This window comes from Pan troglodytes, chromosome 18, assembly GCF_028858775.2.
Source record: "Pan troglodytes isolate AG18354 chromosome 18, NHGRI_mPanTro3-v2.0_pri, whole genome shotgun sequence".
Classification (NCBI taxonomy): domain Eukaryota; kingdom Metazoa; phylum Chordata; class Mammalia; order Primates; family Hominidae; genus Pan; species Pan troglodytes.
The window spans coordinates 23,781,890-23,803,481 of NC_072416.2; positions in this window are offsets into that span (position 1 = coordinate 23,781,890).

Sequence of the window (21,592 nt, forward strand, 5' to 3'; positions counted from 1 at the left end):
GATAAATTCCTCAAAGTAAAACTTCTGGGTAAAAGGGAGTAGTGATCTAATAAGAATGTTATATTGTTGTAAAGCACTTGGAAGTTTCCCAGTGGGGAAACTGAGGCAAGGCAACTTGCCCCAACAATGTCAGGGACCAGGTGGAGAACTCAGATTTCCTGAGGCCTGATGGATGTGTTTTTTCAACATCTTTCACTGCTCTTTGAGATAACTAGATGTCTGCAGCCCATGTTCCAAAATAGGTGAATATAATGCTTAGACTCCGTTCAAGTGGTGGGTGACACTTGCAATTATTAGGTTGGTGCAAAAGTGATTGCAGTTTTTGCCGCTACTTTTATGTATGTATTTGAGATGGAGTCTTGCTCTGTTGCCCAGGTGGGAGTGCAGTGGCACAATCTTGGCTCACTGCAACCTCTGTCTCCTGGATTCAAGCGATTCTCCTGCCTCAGCCTCCCGGGTAGCTGGGATTACAGGCGCCCACCACCAAGCCCAGCTAATTTTTGTATTTTTAGTAGAGACAGGGTTTCACCATGTTGGCCAGGCTGGTCTCAAACTCCTGGCCTCAAGTGATCCAACCGTGTCAGCCTCCCAAAGTGCTGGGATTACAGGCGTGAGCCACTGTGCCCGGCCCTTTGCCACTACTTTTAATGGCAAAAACTGCAATTATTTTTGCATCATCCTAAACTGTATTGATTCATGTGTTGCCTTTGAGGTATAACCTGAGGCATCTGAAATAACATTGGAGATTAACTGTTTCCCTGACTTCCTTGATCAAAAGGATCACATGGAGCTCTCATTAATATCACAGATTCCAGGGTCCCACCCAAAAGCTGCTGAATTAGACTCTCCAGAAGATGTGCCTGGGAAATATTTACTTAATGAGCACCACAGGTGATTCTTATAATCAGGAAAACCTGGAAAATACTTGGAGGGAGCGAGGCGAGAAAATCTGTGGTGGCCAGTGGTTAACCTCTTTACGGGAATTGAGTAGATTACATCCCAGCGGAATTGGGAAGAAGGAGCAAAATACAGATAAGTTTTTGGGGATAGAGATGGTAAAAGGATTTCATTTTATAGCCAAAGCATGATAGCAATAGTTTCTCCTTCTATGCATATTTTTCTGAAAAGTGGCACCTTTTCTACAAATATAATTTATTGCCACAATGGTTAAGACTATGATAAGACATTAGAGGAAAAAGAAGCATAGACGTGAGACTCAGAGCCCTATTGAGAAGGTGGTCAGAGAAGTGATGGGTTAATGTGCTTATTCAGCCTCCCTCAGACCCCACCTCCCTTCCCACCGCGCTACTCACTCCCCTCGAGATGGTGTCTTTCTCCAGAGCGGGAAGTTTTTGCCTTGGAAAGGGCAGCTTTGGTCAGAGCCCCCAAATTTTGGGTTTCTAAAAGGTTAAGGGGCAGCACAGAGACCCCAAGCAGGAGATGTGGTGAGAAAGCCCGCTGTGGGCTGGTGAAGCTGGTACGTGCACCAGAGATTAATTTTGTTTGTCTCACCTAACCCAGACCTGTGGTGTGCTAGGGACAGCCACCGAACAAATGGCTCTGGGCCCAGGAGCATCCATGTCTAGGATGCTGTGGAAAAGCAGGAAGCTACCATGTGTTCAGCAACTGACTTTGAACACAGGAAGAAATAGCTGCTCCGTAAAACAGTGTCTCCTATCAGGAGGTAGGAAAAACTAAAGTTTTTACAAAAATGATTCTTAACATTCTGTTCTCACTTATAAGTGGGAGCTGAACAATGAGAACACATGGACACAGGGAGGGGAACAACACACACTGGGTCCTGGTGGCAGGGGTCGGGGGGTGGGGGGAGGGAGAGCATCAAGATAAATAGCTAATGCATGCGGGGCTCAATACCTAGGTGATGGGTTGATAGGTGCAGCAAACCACCATGGCACACGTTTACCTATGTAACAAAGCTGCATGTCCTGTACACGTATCCTGGAAATTAAAATTAAATTTAAAAAAATATTGCACTAAATAGGCCCGGTGCGGTGGCTCACGCCTATAATCCCAGCACTTTGGGAGGCTGAGGTGGGTGGCTCACCTGAAGTCAGGAGTTTGAGACCAGCCTAGCCAACATGGTGAAACCCTGTCTCTACCAAAAATATTAGCTGGGCATGGCGGCACACACCTGTAAATCCTGCTACTCGGGAAGCTGAGGCAGGAGAATCGCTTGATCCCAGGAGGCAGAGGTTGCAGTGAGCCAAGATTGTGCCACTGCACTCCAGCCTGGGCAACAAGAGTGAAACTCTGTTTCAAAAAAAAAAAAAAAAAAAAAAAGGCAGTAAACAAACAGCGGACCTCGTTCAAATATATGCGTTCCACACTCTTTTCAATGAACCTCTTAAAGTTTGCTGATTTATTATTACAAGGTGTTCCTTCTCCTCTTCTCTGCCCTGGGTTCTATGTATCATGAAACCGTTTCTCTCTTGCTAATCACAAGGCATTTCTTGACGGGGTTCTCATACATAAAAGAAAGACTATAGTTTTGTTGTTGCCTCATTTGGGCAGATGTCTTCCTTTCTGAAGTGTGGTTCTTATAAATGACAGTTTATAATTCTTAAATTCTGAATCTGCTGCCCTTGTTTTCCACAACAATTATAAAAGTATTTATAAAAGACAACCTAAATATCACCATCTAGAGATGGTTGGATAAACTATGGAATACTCTTCAGCTACTGCAAATGATTCTATGAGTTCGTTCAGATCTGTGAGTACTGACATGAAAGATGTCTGCAATAAAACTGGAATTTCAGGGCTATATATCTACTATGCTTTCATGTTTTGCTTTAATAGGAAAATGAAAAACCTGTCGACCTAAAGGAAGGAGAAGAGAATATAGTTTTAAAGAGTTTACTTGAGGCAAAGTGTGGACAGCTGCCCAGGAAACACTTCCAAGTTGCCTTGGTGAGTTCTCCACTTTTGTCACAAGTGGGTGTTTTTTTTGTTTTGTTTTTTTTTTTTTTTTAGACAGAGTCTTGCTCTGTCGCCCAGGCTGGAGTGCAGTCGCACGATCTCAGCTCACTGCAAGCTCCGCCTCCCAGGTTCACGCTATTCTCCTGCCTCAGCCTCCCGAGTAGCTGGGACTACAGGTGCCCACCACCACACCCAGCTAATTTTTTGTATTTTTAGTAGAGATGGGGTTTCACCGTGTTAGCCAGGATGGTCTTGATCTCCTGAACTCATGATCCACCTGCCTCAGCCTCCCAAAGTGCTGGGATTACAGGCACCCACCACCATTCCCGGCTAATTTTTTGTATTTTTAGTAGAGACAGGGTTTCACCATGTTAGCCAGAATGGTCTCCTGACCTGGTGATCCGCCTGCCTTGGCCTCCCAAAGTGCTGGGATTAGTGGCTGATACAGTGTTTCTTGACTCATTGATTTACAGAAATAACACTGATTAGCTGGGTACAGTGGCTCACACCTGTAGTCACAGTGACTCAGGAGGCTGAGGTGGGAGGATAGCTTGAGCCCAGGACTTTTAAGACAGTCTGGGCAGCATAGCAAGATCCCATCTCAAAAAAAAAAAAAAAAAAACACTGATTAGTGATTGGCTATACATTGTTGAACTATAGGGTATGATTAATGGCGTCCAGCATATGGTATGAGTTATGATGTCCAGCGTATGGCATAGTTAGGTTAATTTTATGGCTACTTGGTGTCAGTCTAGAGCCCACATATCAAGTAGCTCCAAGAGATAATTACTAAGCCCGAGGGAGTGAGGTGTGACTGCTGTCACGTTTCAATGCCTCTCTGGGCCTGATAATTTAAAGGGACTTGCATTCTTCAGATAAAAAGTTTCTTTTCTTTCTCAAACTTATGTGTATATTTATACTTTATGTGTCTGCATGTGGGTCTATACATATGTATTTGGATTACAAGTCAAGAAAGTTGTCCCAGAGAATCGACAGCATCATCCAGGAAAGGAGAGGGTTGCCAGGGTCCGGGGAGTCCACGTGGCTGTGCTGGGCATTTGCGACCATTGTCTATTCTGATTTGTTCATGCTTTTGCTGTATGGGTTTTAAATATATTGAATATCATCACCGGGAATAGGATTAAGGAGATGGGAGGGTTGGAGCACAGAAAACAATTCCCCAAATGTGCCTGGGCATGCCAAGTGCTTTGGAAAATTAAAAGGCTTCAGAAATAAGCCTCAGAATCAAGGTCTCTCTATCCTTGCCTTGTTCCCTTTTCACCCCCAAAGTACAGGAAGGAACTCTCTCTGGGGAAAAAAAAAAGAAAGCTCCTTCTTTTTTTTTTTTTTTTTTTGGCAGGGCTTTGATCTTGTTGCGCAGGCTGGAGTGCAATGGCATGATCTGGGCTCACTGCAACCTCCATCTCCCAGGTTCAAGTGATTCTCCTGCCTCAGCCTCTCAAGTAGCTGGGATTACAGGTGCACGCCAGCAAGCATGGCTAATTATTTTTTTTTTCTTGTATTTTTAGTAGAGACAGGGTTTCACCATGACGGTCAGGCTGGTCTCAAACTCCTGACCTCAAATGATCCACCTGCCTTGGCCTCCCAAAGTGCTGAGATTACAGGCATGAGCCACTGGGCCCAGCCAAGGCAGCTTCTTAACAGAAGAAACACTATTACCTTCTATCCCCTCCCTGAAATCTCATTATCTATAGCAGGAAAGGAGACTAAGGAATGTAACCACACATGGACAGACTTTTCCACAAGATAATGTCAGCCTCTGAAGCTCAGTCAAATTCCAAAGATAATTATGTACAAGTTAATTTCTCTCTCCCTGGTCTGTTCATTCTCCCTGATAATCATTATTGCCCCTCAAGAGAATTGTCTACAGTCCCCATCTCCTCCCTCCCCTATGAAAAACTGTATATACAGCCAGGCACGGTGGCTCACACCTGTAATCCCAGCACTTTGGGAAGCCGAGGCAGGTGGATCACCTGAGGTCAGGAGTTTGAGACCAGCCTGGCCAACATGGCGAAACCCTGTCTCTACTAAAAATATAAAAAATTAGCCAGGCATGGTGGTGTGTGCCTGTAATCCCAGCTACGCAGGAGTCTGAGGCAGGAGAATCGCTTGAACCCGGCGGGCAGAGGCTGTAGTGAGCCAAGATTGCACCACTACACTCCAGCCTGGGCAACAGAGCAAGACTCCATCTCAAAAAAAAAAAAAAAAAAAAAAAACCCCACCGTATATATGCATCTGTGCCCCATTGAGGGTTTAGGGGCAATTACTCTGTGATTCCCACCTTCCCCTGCTCATTAATAATTTTGTATGAATTTTTCTCCTATTCATCTGCCTTTGGTCAGTTTATTTTCAGTGAACTTTCAGAGTGCAAAGGTGGGAGTTTTCTTCCTTCAGCCCTTAAAGAATAAGTAACTCCTGCCTTTCTGACTTTGAGGGAGAAGAAAAGGAAAAATCATTTGGGATAAACAGGCTGCACCTGCACACAGATAAGCAACTTTGTCTAATTAGCGAGCTCCTAGGAAAAAGTTTCCTCCCCTTTTCAGGCATATCCATGGTGGGAACTTACACAGGGAGGAGGGGGGCTTACCTAAAACAAACCCGCAGTTATCAAAACAAGAGACGCAGGCTTTGTGCTTGCCTAGATACATGCCCACAGTTGCGTAAGATACCGGGAGTTGCACAGACAGCTTTACTGATGAGAAGTTACTCAAACTGCTAGAGATGAGAGAGGAGTTTCTTAAAAAAGCTTTTGAATTCAGCTGTAACCTGGCAATCCACTTGGACTCCCCTCTCTGCTGCAGAGAATTTTTTTCTTTCACTTATTACTATTCTTTTTTGAGACGGAGTTTCGCTCTTGTTGCCCAGGCTGGAGTGCAATGGTGTGATCTCGGGTCACTGCAAACTCCGCCTCCTGGATTCAAGAGATTCTCCTGCCTCAGCCTCCCAAGTAACTGGGATTACAGGCATGCCCCACCACACTCGGCTAATTTTGTATTTTTAGTAGAGATGGGGTTTCACCATATTGGCCAGACTGGTCTCAAATTCCTGACCTCAGGTGATCCACCCACCTCGGCCTCTCAAACTGGTGGGATTAGAGGTGTGAGCCACCACACCTGGCCTCTTTCCCTCATTAAACTTTCGCTCCAACCCACCTTTGTGTCCATGTTCCTTAATTTTCTAGGAGGTAGGACAAAGAACCCAGGGTACTAGTTCAGACAATGAGAAAGTCTACATTAAGATGCATTGGTGAGGCTCCAACAACTTTATTTCCTCTGTTTTGGTTGAATTGTTTTAGTGATAAAATAACCAATTAAATAATTATAGACTGGGCATGGTGGCTCACGCCTATAATCCCAGCACTTTGGGAGGCTGAGGCTAGAAGATAACTTGAGGCCAGGAATTCAAAACCACCTTGGACAGCATGGCAGGACCCTGTCTCTTAAAAATTTATTTAGTTAGTTAGTTTTAGTTTTTTGAGACAGAGTCTCACTCTGTCGCCCATGCTGGAGTCCAGTGGCACCATCTGTGCTCCCTGCAACCTCTGCCTCCCAGGTTCAAGCTATTCTTATGACTCAGCCTCCCCAGCAGCTGGGACTACAGGCGTGTGCCACCACACCTGGCTACTTTTTGTATTTTTAGTAGAGATGGGGTTTCATCATGTTGGCCAGGCTGGTCCTGAACTCTTGACCTCAGGTGATCCATCTGCCTTGGCCTCTCAAAGTGCTGGGATTACAAGTGTGAGCCACCGTGCCTGGACAAAAAAAATTTTTTTTAATAATAATTTTGACTGATTTCTGAGTGAGCTACCTAAGTTACAGAGTCTAAGGCTCAAGGATGAAAACTCAGTAGTATAAAGGTAAAAAGGCGAAATGAATGGATCCGGAACTTGAGGCTTTGAAACAAAGTCCAACTCCCTATGGTAAAATGAAGATATTAAGAGGTTTAATATCTAAAGAGGTTTAGTGACTTGCTCCAGGTCATTTACCAAGTTAGTAGCAGATAGAGCTCCAGTGAGAAACCAGGTCTCCTGATGCCTCTCCCTGCCCTTTCTAATTCATTTCGATTTTCTCTCTCTCGCTGTGTGTGTGTGTCTGTGCATGCGGGGGTGTTTTAAAACTCTGTGCTTCTCTTGCAGTTCACTTGTCTTTTAAAAGTACAAGATGACATTAATTAGAATTTTAGCAGTATAAGATAAATAATATAAAAACTTCTCCCAGTTATGCTAATGCAGCTCAAAATAGCTTTCAAATATCAAATATGAATTTAACTTGGAAAAATAAGATAGACTATGTCAATGAGAATGTTCTCGAACATCATATGGTAGTTCCTTTACCAATCTAATATACAATGTTAATGTTGTTTTCCCCTTGGGTCCTTTAGACAGATCCAAGTTGAATGAGCCTTCTGACAGTAATAAATTCAGAAAGAACTAGGATGAAAGCTTTATCGATCTATAAATATAAAGGTAGGGCGGCATCAATATATGGAAGACAGAAGGCCCAGAAGTCTTTTTTTTTTTTTTTGAGATGGAGTCTTGCTCTGTCGCCCAGGCCGGAGTGCAATGGCATGATCTCGGCTCATGGCAACCTCCGTCTTCCAGGTTCAAGAGATTCTCTGGTCTCAGCCTCCTGAGTATCTGGGATTATAGGCATGTGCCACCATGCCCAGCTAATGCTTTGTATTTTTAGTAGAGACGGGGGTTTCACCATGTTGGCCAGGCTGGTCTCGAACTCCTGACCTCACATGATCCGCCCGACTCGGCCTCCCAAAGTGCTGGGATTACAGGTGTGAGCCACTGCGCCCAGCTGAAAAGTTCTAAATAAAACTCATTTACATATAATGTTAACTAAAAAGTCATTTTCATACAGATGTTCACACAAATGACCCTATGGCTAAGTAGCTAGGGCAATGGTTACTCTTAGCAATGTAGCAGTAGATAGAGTGTAAAAGTCCCAATCTTGTGCCCCTCTCTGTGCTCCCACCCTTTGTAATGTGCCTCTACAGTCAGCCTATTATACCACCACCACTGTAACCATAATAAGTCAGTTGCCCAATGCCCACAGCAAGTCAATACGCTGAGACGCTGGGTTGCAGCAGAGAAAGAGGTTTAATCATAGGGTCACCGAATGAAGAGATGGGAGGAAACCTCAAATCCATCTCCCTGAGGAGTCTGGGGCTAGGGTTTTTAGTGGTTTGGAATGGAGATCATTGATTGGTGGAGTACGGGAGTGAAGCCATGGGACAGGGAGATAAACTATTTTCATGGTGATCCCATTCCTCTGGGCAGGGGTGGTGAGGGGTCCTCAAAATGGTTGCTGGAAGGCAGAGCATGGTGGCTCACACCTGTAATCCTAGCACTTTGGGAGGCCAAGGTAGATAGATCATTTGAGGTCAGGAGTTCGTGACCAGCTTGGCCAACATGGTGAGACCCCATCTCTACTAAAAATACAAAAAATTAGCCGGGCATGGTGGTATGCTCCTATAATCCCAGCTACTCAGGAGGCTGAGGCAGGAGAATTGCTTGAACCCGGGAGGTGAAAGTTGCAGTGAGCCGAGATCGTACCATTGCACTCCAGCCTGGGTGCAGAGCAAGACTCTGTCTCAATTAAAAAAAAAAAAAAAAAGAAAAACACAGGCCAGGCGCAGTGGCTCACACCTGTAATCTCAACACTTTGGGAGGCTGAGGCAAGTGGAACACTGGAGGTCAGGAGTTTGAGATCAGCCTGGCCAACGTGGTGAAACCCCATCTCTACTAAAAATACAGAAATTAGCTGGGCGTAGTGGCAGGTGCCTGTAATCCCAGCTGCTTGGGAGGCTTAGGCAGAAGAATTGTTTGAACCCAGAAGGCGGAGGTTGCAGTGAGCCGAGATTGCACCATTGCTCTCCAGCCTGGGCAACAAAAGAGCAAAATTCTGTCTCAAAAAAAAAAAAAAAAATGTTGCTGGAATTTGCGGTCTGAAAAACATGTTAAGTGATCCTTAAGCAAAAAGCCTTATGATTCTAATGTCAGAGAGCCTGTCTATAGGAACAACAGAGATGCAAATCAATTCTTAAACAGTCTCATGTCCCTAATGTCAGGGATCTTATCTGCGGGAACAATGGGGATGCAAATGGTCAATATCTACTGCTATGTGACTTTCAGCCACAAGAAAGTGGGCCAAAGTGCAGCCTGATTAATGCTTAATTACAACTACATTTCTGTCCCCAACCTGGCATGTCATTCTTGTCAACCTAGGTTTCACCACCCCCAACCACCAAAATCTTGCTGGCCTTGTGACTTGCTTTAGCCCATAGAATGTGGTAGAAATGACCTTGTGTCAGTTCTGTGACTAGGTCTGGAGAGGTCTTATACACCCTGCTGTCTCCATGAGAACAGGCCCAGGCTAACCTGCAGATAATGAGCAATCTCAAAAGGCGAGACAGGGCATCTAAGCTGAGGCTATCCTAGAGTGACCAGTCCTCAGCTGACTTGCTAGTTAACTGGTGATGAATGAATGAGCCCAGCCACTCAATCATCCCTGCACCTCTGGTACATAACCCACTTGATCATGGTGGATTATCTTTTTGATATGCTATAGGATTCACTTAGCTAGTATTTTGTTGAGGTTTTTTGCATCTATGCTCATCAGGAATATCGGTTTGTAGTTTTCTTTTTTTTGTTATGTCCTTTCTTGGTTTTGGTATTAGTGTTTGTAGAATGATTTAGGGAAGTTTCCCTCTTCTGCTATTTTGTGGAATAGTGTCAATTGGACTGGTACAAATTCTTTGAATGTCTGATAGAATTCAGCTGTGAATCCATCTGGTCCTGGATTTTTTTTTCTTTTTTTTTTTTTGGTCTTGTTTTTATTACCATTTCAATCTCGCTGCTTGTTATTGGTCTGTTCAGAGTTTCTATTTCTTCCTGGTTTAATCTAGGAGGGTTTTATGTTTCCAGGAATTTATCCATCTCCTCTAGGTTTTCTAGTTTGTGTGTGTAAAGGTGTTCATAGTAGCCTTGAATGATCTTTTGTATTTCCGTGGTGTCAGTTGTAATATCTCCCGTTTTGTTTCTTTTCTTTTCTTTTTTTTTTTTTTTTTTTTTGAGACAGAGTCTTGCTCTGTCACCCAGGCTGGAATGCAGTGGCATGATCTCAGCTCACTGCAAACTCCACCTCCCGGGTTCACACCATTCTCCTGCCTCAGCCTCCTGAGTAGCTGGGACTACAGGCACCTGCCACCACATTCGGCTAATTTTCTTGTATTTTTAGTAGAGAGAGGGTTTCACCGTATTAGCCAGGATGGTCTCCATCTCCTGACCTCATGATCCGCCCACCTCGGCCTCCCAAAATGCTGGGATTATGGGGTGTAAGCCACCTTGCCCAGCCCGTTTCATTTCTAATTGAGCTTATTTGGATCTTCTCTCTTCATTTCTTGGTTAATCTCACTAGCAGTCTTTCAATTTTATTTATCTTTTCAAAGAACCAGCTTTGCATTTCATTTATCTTTTGTATTTTTTATTTGTTTCAATTTTATTTATTTCTTATTTCTTTTCTTCTGCTGGGTTTGGGCTTGGTTTGTTCTTGTTTCTCTAGTTCCTGAGATGTGACCATAGTTGTCTATTTATGCTCTTTCAGACTTTTTGATGTAGGCATTTAAGGCTATGAGCTTTCCTCTTACCACTGCTTTTGCTGTATCCTAGAGATTTGATAGGTTGTGTCACCATTATCGTTCAGTTTGAAGAATTTTTAAATTTCCATCTTGATTTCATTGTTGGCCCCAGAATCATTCAGGAGCAGGTTATTTAATTTCTATGTATTTGCATGGTTTTGAGGGTTCCTTTTGGAGTTGATTTCCAGTTTTACTCCCCTGTGCTCTGACAGAGTACTCATGCGATCTTGGCTTACTGCAACCTTTGCCTTCTGGGTTCCAGAGATTCTCCTACCTCAGCCTCACGAGTAGCTGGGATCACAGGCGTGTGCCACCACACCTGGCTAATTTTTATATTGTTAGTAGAGACGGGGTTTCACCTTGTTGGCCAGGCTGGTCTTGAACTCCTGACCTCAGGTGATCCACCCGCCTTGGCCTCCCAAAGTGCTGGGATTACAGGCGTGAGCCACCATGCCTGGCCTTTTCTTTTTTTTCTTTTTTTTTCTTTTTTTTTTTTTTTTTTTTTTTTTGAGATGAAATCTCACTCCCTCACCCAGGCTGGAGTGCAGTGGTGTGATCTTGGCTCACTGCAGCCTCTGCCTCCCAGGTTCAAGTGATGCTCCTGCCTCAGTCCCTGAGTAGCTGGGATTACAGGCATGTGTCAGCATGCCTGGTTAATTTTTTGTATTTTTAGTAGAGACGGGGTTTCACTATGTTGGCCAGGCTGGTCTCAAACCCCTGACCTCAGGCGACTCTCCCACCTCGGGCTCCCAAAGTACTGGGATTATGTGAGCCACCGTGCCCAGCCTTAAATTTGTTGAGACTTGTTTTGTGGCCTACTATGTGATCTATTTTGGAGAATGTTTCATGTGCTGATGAATAGAATGTATATTCTGCAGTTGTTGGGTAAAATGCTCTGTAAATGTCTGTTAAGTTCCATTTGTTCTAAGGTATATTTAAGTCCATTGTTTCTTTGTTGACTTTCTGTCTTGATGACCTGTCTAGCGCTGTCATTAGAGTATTGAAGTCTCCCACTATTATTGTGTTGTTGTCTATCTCATTTCTTAGGTCTAGTAGTAATTGTTTTATAAATTTGGGAGCTCCAGTGTTAGGTGCATATATATTTATGATTGTGGTGTTTTCCTTTTGACTAGTCCTTTTATCATTATATAATGTACCTCTTTGTCTTTTTATTTTTTAAAGATGGAATCTTGCTCTCTTGCCCAGGCTGGAATGCAGTGGCATGATCTCCACTCACTGCAACCTCCGCCTCCCAGGTTCAAGAGATTCTCCTGTCTCAGCCTCCCAAGTAGCTGGGACTATGGGCACATGCCACCACACCCAGCTAATTTTTGTATTTTTAGTAGAGATGGGGTTTCACCATGTTGGCTGGGCTGGTCTCGAACTCCTGACCTCAAGTGATCTGCCCCCTCCAGCCTCCCAAAGTGCTGTGATTATAGGCATGAGCCACCACACCTTGCCTTTTTGTCTTTTTTAACTGTTGTTGCTTTAACGTCTGTTTTGACTGATACAAGAATAGCTATTCCTGCTCACTTTTTATGTCCGTTTGCATGGAATGTCCTTTTTCACCCCTTTACTCTAAGTTTATGTGAGTCCTTACATGTTAGATGAGTCTCTTGAAGACAGCAGATACTTGGTTGCTGAATTCTTATTCATTCTGCCATTCTATATCTTTTAAGTAGAGCATTTAGTCCATTTACATTCAGTGTTAGTATTGAGAAGCGAAGTACTATTCTATTCGTTGTGTTAGTTTTTGCCTGAATACCTTGTGTTTTTTTTTTTTCATTGTGTTTTTGTTTTATAAGTCCTGTGAGATAATGCCTTAAGGAGGTTCTATTTTGGTATATTTTGAAGATTTGTTTCAAGATTTTGAGCTACTTTTAGCAGTTCTTGTAGTGCTGGCTTGGTAGTGGCAAATTCTCTCAGCATTTGTTTGAAAAAAAACTGTGTTTTTCCTTCATTTATGAAGCATAGTTTCACTGGATACCAAATTCTTGGCTGATAATTATTTTGTTTAAGAAGGCTAAAGACAGGACCCCAATCCCTTCTAGCCTGTAGGGTTTCTGCTGAGAAATCTGCTGTTAATCTGATAGTTTTTCCTTTATAGGTTACCTGATGCTTTTGCCTCACAGATCTTAAGATTCTTTCCTTCATCTTGAATTTGATCATTATGTGCCTACATGATAATCTTTTTACAGTGAATTTCCTGGGTGTTCTTTGAGCTTCTTGTATTTGGATGTCTAGATCTTTAACAAGGCCAAGGAAGTTTTCCTCAATTATGCCCTCAAATATCTTTTTCAAACTTTTAGATTTCTCTTCTTCCTCAGGAATGCCAATTATTCTTAGGTTTGGTCATTTAACATACTCCCAAACTTCTTGGAGACTTTGTTCATTTTTAAAATCCGTTTTTCTTTGTCTTTGTTGGATTGGGTTAACTCAAAAGCCTTGTCTTCAAGCTCTGCAGTTTTCTTCTACTTGTTTGATTCTTATTTGAGAATACCTGGATACTCATTTGCTTGTCTTTATCCTAGATGGGTATGTGGGTTTGCCTATGCTGAGGTTGTTTCAAGAACCAAGAGAAGTCAATATTGTAAGAGATTAGTGGTATGTGTATGTGTATGTTTATGCATGCATATAGATACATATATATGTTTTTCTAGAGTAGCTTGCATATAAAAGGGCAGTAATATAGCAAGAAATAAGCTGCTGTTTTTAACTATGGCAGGACTCTGCTTGTTCAGAGAGTGTGTAAGATGCCCACACAGCAATGACACTATGGGATGAAGGGGTGCCCTGCCCCTCCAAACCTGTGGGTGTTTTCTCGTCAGGTGGGATGAGAGACTGAGAAAAGAAAGAGACACAGAGACAAACTACAGAGAAAGAAAAGTGGGCCCAGGGGACCGTCGCTCAGCATACGGAGGACCATGCCGGCACCAGTCTCTGAGTTCCCTTAGTATTTATTGATCATTATCTCTACCATCTCGGAGAGGGGGATGTGGCAGGACAATAGGGTAATAGTGGGGAGAGGGTCAACAGGAAAACATGTGAACAAATGTCTCTGTGTCATAAACAAAGTTAGAAAAGGTGCTGTGCCTTGATGTGCACATACAGAAACATATCTGGTGCATTAAAGAGCAGTATTGCCGCCAGCATGTCTCACCTCCAGCCTTAAGGCAGTTTTCTCCTATCTCAGTAGATGGAACATGCAATCCGGTTTTACACTGAGACATTCTATTGCCCAGGGATGAGCAGGAGACAGGTGCCTCCCTCTTATCTCAACTGCAAAGAGGCCTTCCTCTTTTACTAATCCTTCTCAGCACAGACCCTTTACGGGTGTCGGGCTGGGGGACAGTCAGGTCTTTCCCTTCCCGCGAGGCCATATTTCAGACTATCACATGGGGAGAAAACTTGGACAATACCTGGCTTTCCTAGGCAGAGGTCCCTGCGGCCTTCCGCAGTGTTTTGTGTCCCTGGGTACTTGAGATTAGGGAGTGGTGATGACTTTTAACAAGCATACTGCCTTCAAGCATTTGTTTAACAAAGCACATCCTGCATAGCCCTAAATCCATTAAACCTTGAGTCAACACAGCACGTTTCTGGGAGCACAGGGTTGGGGGTAGGGTTACAGATTAACAGCATCTCAAAGCAGAAGAATTTTTCTTAGTACAGAACAAAATGGAGTCTCTTATGTCTACTTCTTTCTACATAGACACAGTAACAGTCTGATCTCTCTTTCTTTTCTCCACAATGGGACCAGGATAAAGTGTTACTAAAACACATAGCAGCTAATTTTGCTCTGCGTGGCCACTTCTGTATCCTTGGCTAACCTGGGAAATTATCCTGCAAGTGTGTGTGTGTTCTTTCTACTGATCAGTAATTCAACTGCAATTGGGCAATATGCAAGTTTGCTTAAGTCTTATAACCCTGTGAGTGCAGGTGTAAATATCCCCATATCCCCAAGAGAACAGCCTTTTTAATGCTTGAGAATTGGCCAGACATGCTGGAAATGGGGACTAGAAGAGCTTTCACACAGGCGCATAATATGTATTTGGTGACTGATTGGCACAGAAGGAAATGAGGGAGGGTTAGGATGTAACTGATGTGAGAGGAAATGATAGGACATTGTCACACTCAAAAGGCCATTCGACATGGTTACTGGAGCAAGGCAAATACCGTACATGAGTGAAGTCGGTTGGGTGCAAGGAAATGGCTTTAGTGTGATGAGAATGGCAAGTGACTAACTATTGCCCTCAGGGTCAGCTGGGGGCAGCTGGGGGTGATGTGGACTGTTGAGTCCAGGCTGCATCTAAAGAAAAAACTGCTGTGGCTGGGCACAGCGGCTCACACCTGTAATCCCAGCACTTTGGGAGGCCAAGGTGGGTGGATCCCCTGAGGTTGGGAGTTCGAGACTAACCTGACCAACCTGGAGAAACCTCCTCTCTACTAAAAATACAAAAAAATTAGCTGGGCATGGTGGCGCATGCCTGTAATCCCAGGTACTCTGGAGGCTGAGGCAGGAGAATCGCTTGAACCCAGGAGGCGGAGGTTGCAGTGAGCTGAGATCGCGCCATTGCACTCCAGCCTGGGCAACAAGAGCAAAACTGCATCTTAAAAAAAAAAAAAAAAGAAAGAAAAAAAAGAACTGCTTCCCAGCTCAGGCAGAGGTAATTGTCATGATCTTCAGTTTCTCATCTGGAAGCTGAAAATCCAGATTCCATTCAATTTCCTCAATTTTAATATTGATATTTAATGTTAAAGATATTTTCAAAATCCTGTGCCTGCCAAACAAGACATATCTCTGGCCATATTTATCCCATCCACCACCAGCCTGTAACTTCCAAAACCATGGAGAGACCATGCATATAGTGGCTAAGCTGCTGCTCACCCTGTGGGCGTGGGGCAGGAGGCGAACCTGCAGCTCCTCCCACTCCGTCCAGATCTCCCCCTTCAGCTTCTCTGAATCTTAGGCCAGGTGCGTTTGCAGCTTTGTCTATGGTGAAAGGTGGCAGATTATCCTGTAGACACCTGTGTCGTCGAGGTTGGGGGTGGTGAGAGACAGGCGTGGGTTTCGTTTTATTCTCTGGGGTTCCAATTTGTCTCTGCAGATTCTAATTTGTTCTTTTTCTTTACTTCCTCTCCATCTTTACTTCCCAATTGCTGGCCCTACGGACTTTGGGTCTAACATCTGGTGCAGAAGAAATAGCCTTACTAGGCAGCTTACCTGGCTTCCAGGTATAAGCTTAATCTCGGCAATAAACCCTTTATTCTATATCACTCAGAATGGTTCTGCTTCTCTGATGAAACCTGACTGATACAGAATTTGGTTGCTACCTCCTTATGTGAGAGGCAAGGAACCTGGATTGCAGATAGGGACAATAACTCTAGGTCCTACAGTTACTTAGTGACAGTCCTGGGAATTGAATCCAGGGCTCCCCTCATCTCTGCTTTTTACTTTTTCCCCTGTGTTTAAAGAAGTTGATTCTCACCTTTGTATAATCTTTTTTTATTTTTTTGAGACAGAGTTTCGCTCTTGTTGCCCAGGCTGGAGTACAGTGGCACAACCTTGGCTCACTGCAACCTCTATCTCCTGGGTTCAAGTGATTCTCCTGCCTCAGCCTCCAAGTAGCTAGGACTGCAGGTGCGTGCCACCACACCCAGCTAATTTTTGTATGTTTAGTAGAGATGGGGTTTCACCATGTTGGCCAGGCTGGTCTTGAACTCCTGACCTCAGGTGATACATCCACCTCGGCCTCCCAAAGAGCTGGGATTACAGGTGTGAGCCAGCATGCCTGGCCACCTTTGTATAATCTTTAAAGCATCTTTTCCATAAAATGTCCCCCACCATTCCAATAACAGCTGAGTCCTGCTAAGTCTCCTTTGATCATAGCTCTGTAAGCCACTCCTTCCTCATTTGGTCCTCTGCAGTTTTTGTAAGCCACATGTACATCGTTCACGTTTCATCCAGAGTTCTGGGAAAGAGTAGGTGGTTCCCAGAAACAATGTGAGTTCATGAGTCTTTCTAAGAAGAAGGGAAGAAAGTTTTTGTCAAGGCCACAATGTATAGACCTTGTGCTAAGCACTGATTTATAAATAATCCAGATAGGAGTAAGAAAATGAAATGAAGTCTCCTTGAGGTGAATTTCCCTCCAGTTGATAGTAGTAGAAAGCTATTATGGGCTGAAAATATATCTCCCCTACCATTCATGTTGAGGTCCTAATTCCCAGCACCTCAGAATGTTACTGTATTTGGAGATAGCCTTTGATACGGTTTGGCTCTGTGTCCCCATCCAAATCTCATCTCAAATTGTAATTCTCACGTGCTGAGGGAGGGAGGTGATTGGATCATGGAGGTGATTTCCCCCATGCTGTTCTAGTGATAGTGAGTTTGTTCCTATGAGATTTGATGGTTTTATAAGTGTTTGGAAGTTCCTCCTTCATTCTCTCTCCTACCACTGTGTGTGGAAGATGCTTGCTTCCCCTTTGCCTTTGCCAGGATTGTGTTTCCTGAAGCCTCCCCAGCCATGTTGGAACTGTGAGTCAATTAAACCTCTTTCCTTGATAAATTACCCAGTCTCGGGTATTTCATTATAGCCGTGTGAAAACAGACTAATACAGCTTTTACAGAGGTGATGATGTTAAATGAAGTTATTAGGGTGTGCTCTAATCAATATGACCATCTTATAAGGACCAAGTGTCCTTATAAGAAGAGAAAATTTGGACACAGACATGTGAAGAGGAAGATGACATGAAGACACAAGGAGAAAATGGCCATTTGCAAGTCTTTTTCCAGGAGAGAGGCCTGGAACAGGTCCTTTCCTCACAGCCCTCAAAAGGAACCAACCATGCTCACACCTTGATTTCAGAATTCTGGCTTTCAGAACTATAAGAAAATAAATTTGTTTAAGCCACTCAGTCTGTGGTACTTTGTTATGGAAGTCCTAGTAAACTATTACAAAACCCCAGATTGAAATTCAATTCTGTGTGACTGTAAAATATATATTATTTTTATTATACCATGATAAGGGGTAGGACAAAACAAACAAACAAAAAAAACTAGGTCTCGGCTGTTGTTATTGAGAAGGAAAATGCAGAGAAAAGAGAAGTTTTAAGAAAATGCTGCATTTATATAGATTGACTTAAAGAAAGGAGAAACTTTCTTTCTCCTAGTGCTAGTACTACTACTAATTTACTTTAATTAAGTGCTGACTACACACCATAAACTGTACTTAGTATTTTACAAATATTCAGTAATTACTTGCAACAACCCTGTGAATGATTCTCTTTTAAAGAGAAAAGTACTGTCTTTATTTTACTGATGAAGAAACTAAAGCTTAGGGAGAAGTAATTTGCCCAAGTTAATGGGAAGATCCAATCTGGGGCTTAATATCTGTCAGTCTCTGACTTCAGACCCTATGTTCTCAATCATTATTCTACTCTGGCTTTATTTCAACACAATGCTTGGAGTTTACATTTGCTTGTCTTTCTAATCCAACCATCAGCTTTGTAAGAGTTGAACGGTTTTGATGGTATTTGATGATCTGCTAATGGATGCTATAACACACCTCCCTTGTGGTAAATTCTACCATCTTTGAAACAAAATGGCACCTAACATAGGTTTTTCCAATGATTGTTGTTCCTGCAGTTTTTCTAGAACTTGAGTTATAGAGGGGACCTGTTGGCAGAAGAATTACATGGATTGAAATTTTCAAGTCACAGAACCAATAATTAGGAAGAAGGAAAGACATAAGAAAAAAGGGAAATTTGTTCAGCTAACAAAGCCAGTTTAATCAAGTGTAGAATTTAAATTCCTAGCCCCTGCTTAGACTATCCAGTATTCAAATTTGAAAGAATTTGTTTTTGGAAGCCTTTATAAAACTCTTCACTGTTACAATGTATGCCATCTGGGATTTAGCATTTATAAAATGTGCAGTTAAGAGATGCCAAGAGATTCCTCATGCAAACCAGATGGTACAATAACAGCTCTGTCTTTAGTTTTCTGCCAGAAAAATAGGCCTTTGAATGGCTTGAAACTTATATGAATAAATTAAGCTCAACCAATACTTCAGGGACATTACAATTTCAATAGGCAACTTATCCACTTAAATATTTTTATAAATGTTTTCATTTAGAAAAGAAGAAACAAAAAGGCAGACAATGATTCTTTTTGATTGTTAAAGAATACAAACATGATACAATGCTTTTAAGGAAAACATCAATGACTTTCAATGCGGGAAAGAAAGTTTCTCCTTATTTTGACAGTGTTATATGTGTTTGTTTATTTATTTTTTGAGACGGAGTTTTGCTCTTGTCGCCCAGGCTGGAGTGCAATGGCACGATCTCGGCTCGCTGCAACCTCTGCCTCCCAGGTTCAAGTGATTCTCCTGCCTCAGCCTCCCGAGTAGCTGGGACTACAGGCATATGCCACCATGCCCAGCTAATTTTTGTATTTTTAGTAGACACAGGGTTTCACCATGTTGGCCAGGCTAGTCGATGAATGTGTTTAAGTTAGAAGTGAAGTTGTTGAAATTTCTTCCGAATAGGAGAAATCCATATCAAATAGGTTGAACAGTTGTATCATTGTGCTAAAGAGAAAAGAATACACACATAAGTGACATTTTCTGGATAATATATTTGAGCACATCTTTACCTTAACAGACAGTCTCTCATAAACCCAAGTGCAGTGCATACAGCAGTGTGTTACTGATGGCTTCTTTTGTCCTTGCCTGGTTCCTGCAAGTTTTCTATGGAACAACAGGACTTTTGTAATGCTCTCTAATTTCCCTTACTTTGTTACTGTTTTTATTTTCATTAAAATTCATAATAAGATCCTCATTAGATGAAGTAATCTCGTTAAAAGCAGTGTTCTACTCTGATCTTTTTCATTCTTATGTAAAAAAAAATGTGCTTCCCTACCATACAAGTGAATTTCTTCTCTAATTAGACATGAATAGCTTTAGAGATCAAACACAGGCTGCTTTTGAAAACCAGATCTCTTAGGACACAGGGGCAATCTCATCACTGAAAATATGTGTTTCTGGGTTGCACAAGCCATTGAATTTCTTTCCCAATTAGCAGCAAATGGTTTTTCAGAACAATGAGGAAGAAGTTTGGTTTGTACTTTGCAAGTTTGTTTTTTTCTTGGAGTTAGACTGGAAGTATCAACTACCATCATCTCTGTCCCTTCTTTTCCTCTCCCTGAGCAAAGGAACACACATGACTCTGTTTTATAGATAGTCAGAGTCCCAGGTAAATTCTTCATCCAAATGCTACCTCCTCTGGGCCAGGATTGGACTCCATGGTAGAAGGAACACCTATTTAAGACTACCTAGTTGTCAGCTACTGTCAGCTATTATGATGCTAGGGGAGACTGCAAAATCATAAACACAGCAATGAGAAGCTGACAATGTCCTTGCTCTGGGGGGAGGAGGGGACCCATTCATGGGAGAATCTCTCCAAGTGCTGCCCCTAGAAGCAGATTAACCATGTTTTCTCTGGGTCTTTGGCAAAAAAGAAGTGGTGTCTGTGGAGAAGGGCTTCTTATCATTAAATAACCAACTGCTTGGGGTTCCAGATAATAGGTTGAGGTTCTAGAGTTTTAGGACAGTGCAGGAGGAAATAAAACCTGCCTGTCTAAACCTAAGTGTCAGAGTCAAAGGAACACAGAGGTCATGGACAGGATGTTTCTCTAAGTTGAGACATACTAGTAGTGCAGGAGTATGGGGAGATATGAGGAGCATGGCGAGGCTCCAACAGGAAGGTTGATGAGAGCTTTGACTTGGGGTCACTGCCACTCAGGTCCGAGCCTCAAAGTCTCTCCAGTGTGTGTCTGGCAAATATTCTTCTCTGGCCTTCCAAGAGTCCAGCTGTATACTGATGGAACACGCTCAAATACTAATTTCCACAAGATCAATACAGTCAAGAAAATCCACAACTGCCCCCACAATTACCATGACTCCTCACAAGGAATTAATGTCTACATTATATGCAAATTCGTGTTAGCTCTTTTTATTAATTTCTGCCCTTACCATCTCCCACCAATTTTGTTTCCTTTGGGCTTTGAGGAATTCAAAAATGATTACTGGGCTAAAACTTTCTCTGTCTGTTCCCTAAGCCACAATCACACTACTTCTAGTTTGTAAAAACATACTTTATGGGTTGCAAGAAATTTTATTTCTTCATCTTTACTAAAGTTAGTTGATGCTGATGATATGATGATATGATCACTAGCAACATCCCCCGTTTTATCCACAAGGATATGGAGACTCAAATAGATGGAGTAACTTTTCCTGGATTATATGAACGCTAGGTCTTCAACCCTCCTTCCCAACCTCACCTTGAAGGGATGGGATAAGGAGGATCTTCAAGTTCAGAAAAATGTTTTAAATCCTTATCTCTGCCCCCACTTCCCCACCCCCCACTGCCCCTGCCACCCCATTCTTCTCCCAAGGAAGAAATTTTCCCAAGGGCGTGCCAGAGGATGCCAGGATATTTACCATTTAAGAAAGTTTGGTTATTTCGCCATTTCACAGGAGACTTTAAGTTCTAGTCCTAAGTACTGCTGGAACTGAGAAATTCTTTCTCTTTCTTGTCTTCTATCTCCAATCCTTCTTCCCCATCTCTATAATTATTCTGTCCTCTTTACCCTTTGCCTCCATCCTGTGAAACTTAATCACGCAAATTGCATCATTCTTGTTATACCCAACTAAATCAGGGTTGAGAGGCTGGGTGGTGGAGTTGGGGGAGAAAGCACTCCGAGTACAAAAACATAAATAAATAAATAAAAATTGCTCCAAGAACGTAATTCTCAGCAAGACTGACTGCTGGAACTGCCTGCTGTAACCTGGGAGCAGTTTTATTTACAGCTGCTGAGATAACTTGCTGCAACTCTAGGACGAATTTTGCCCACTAATCAGAGCTTGCCAGCTCCCCAAACCCTTACTAGTGCCAATGAACTTTCTTGAAGAGCAATATGTAACATTTCTCTTGT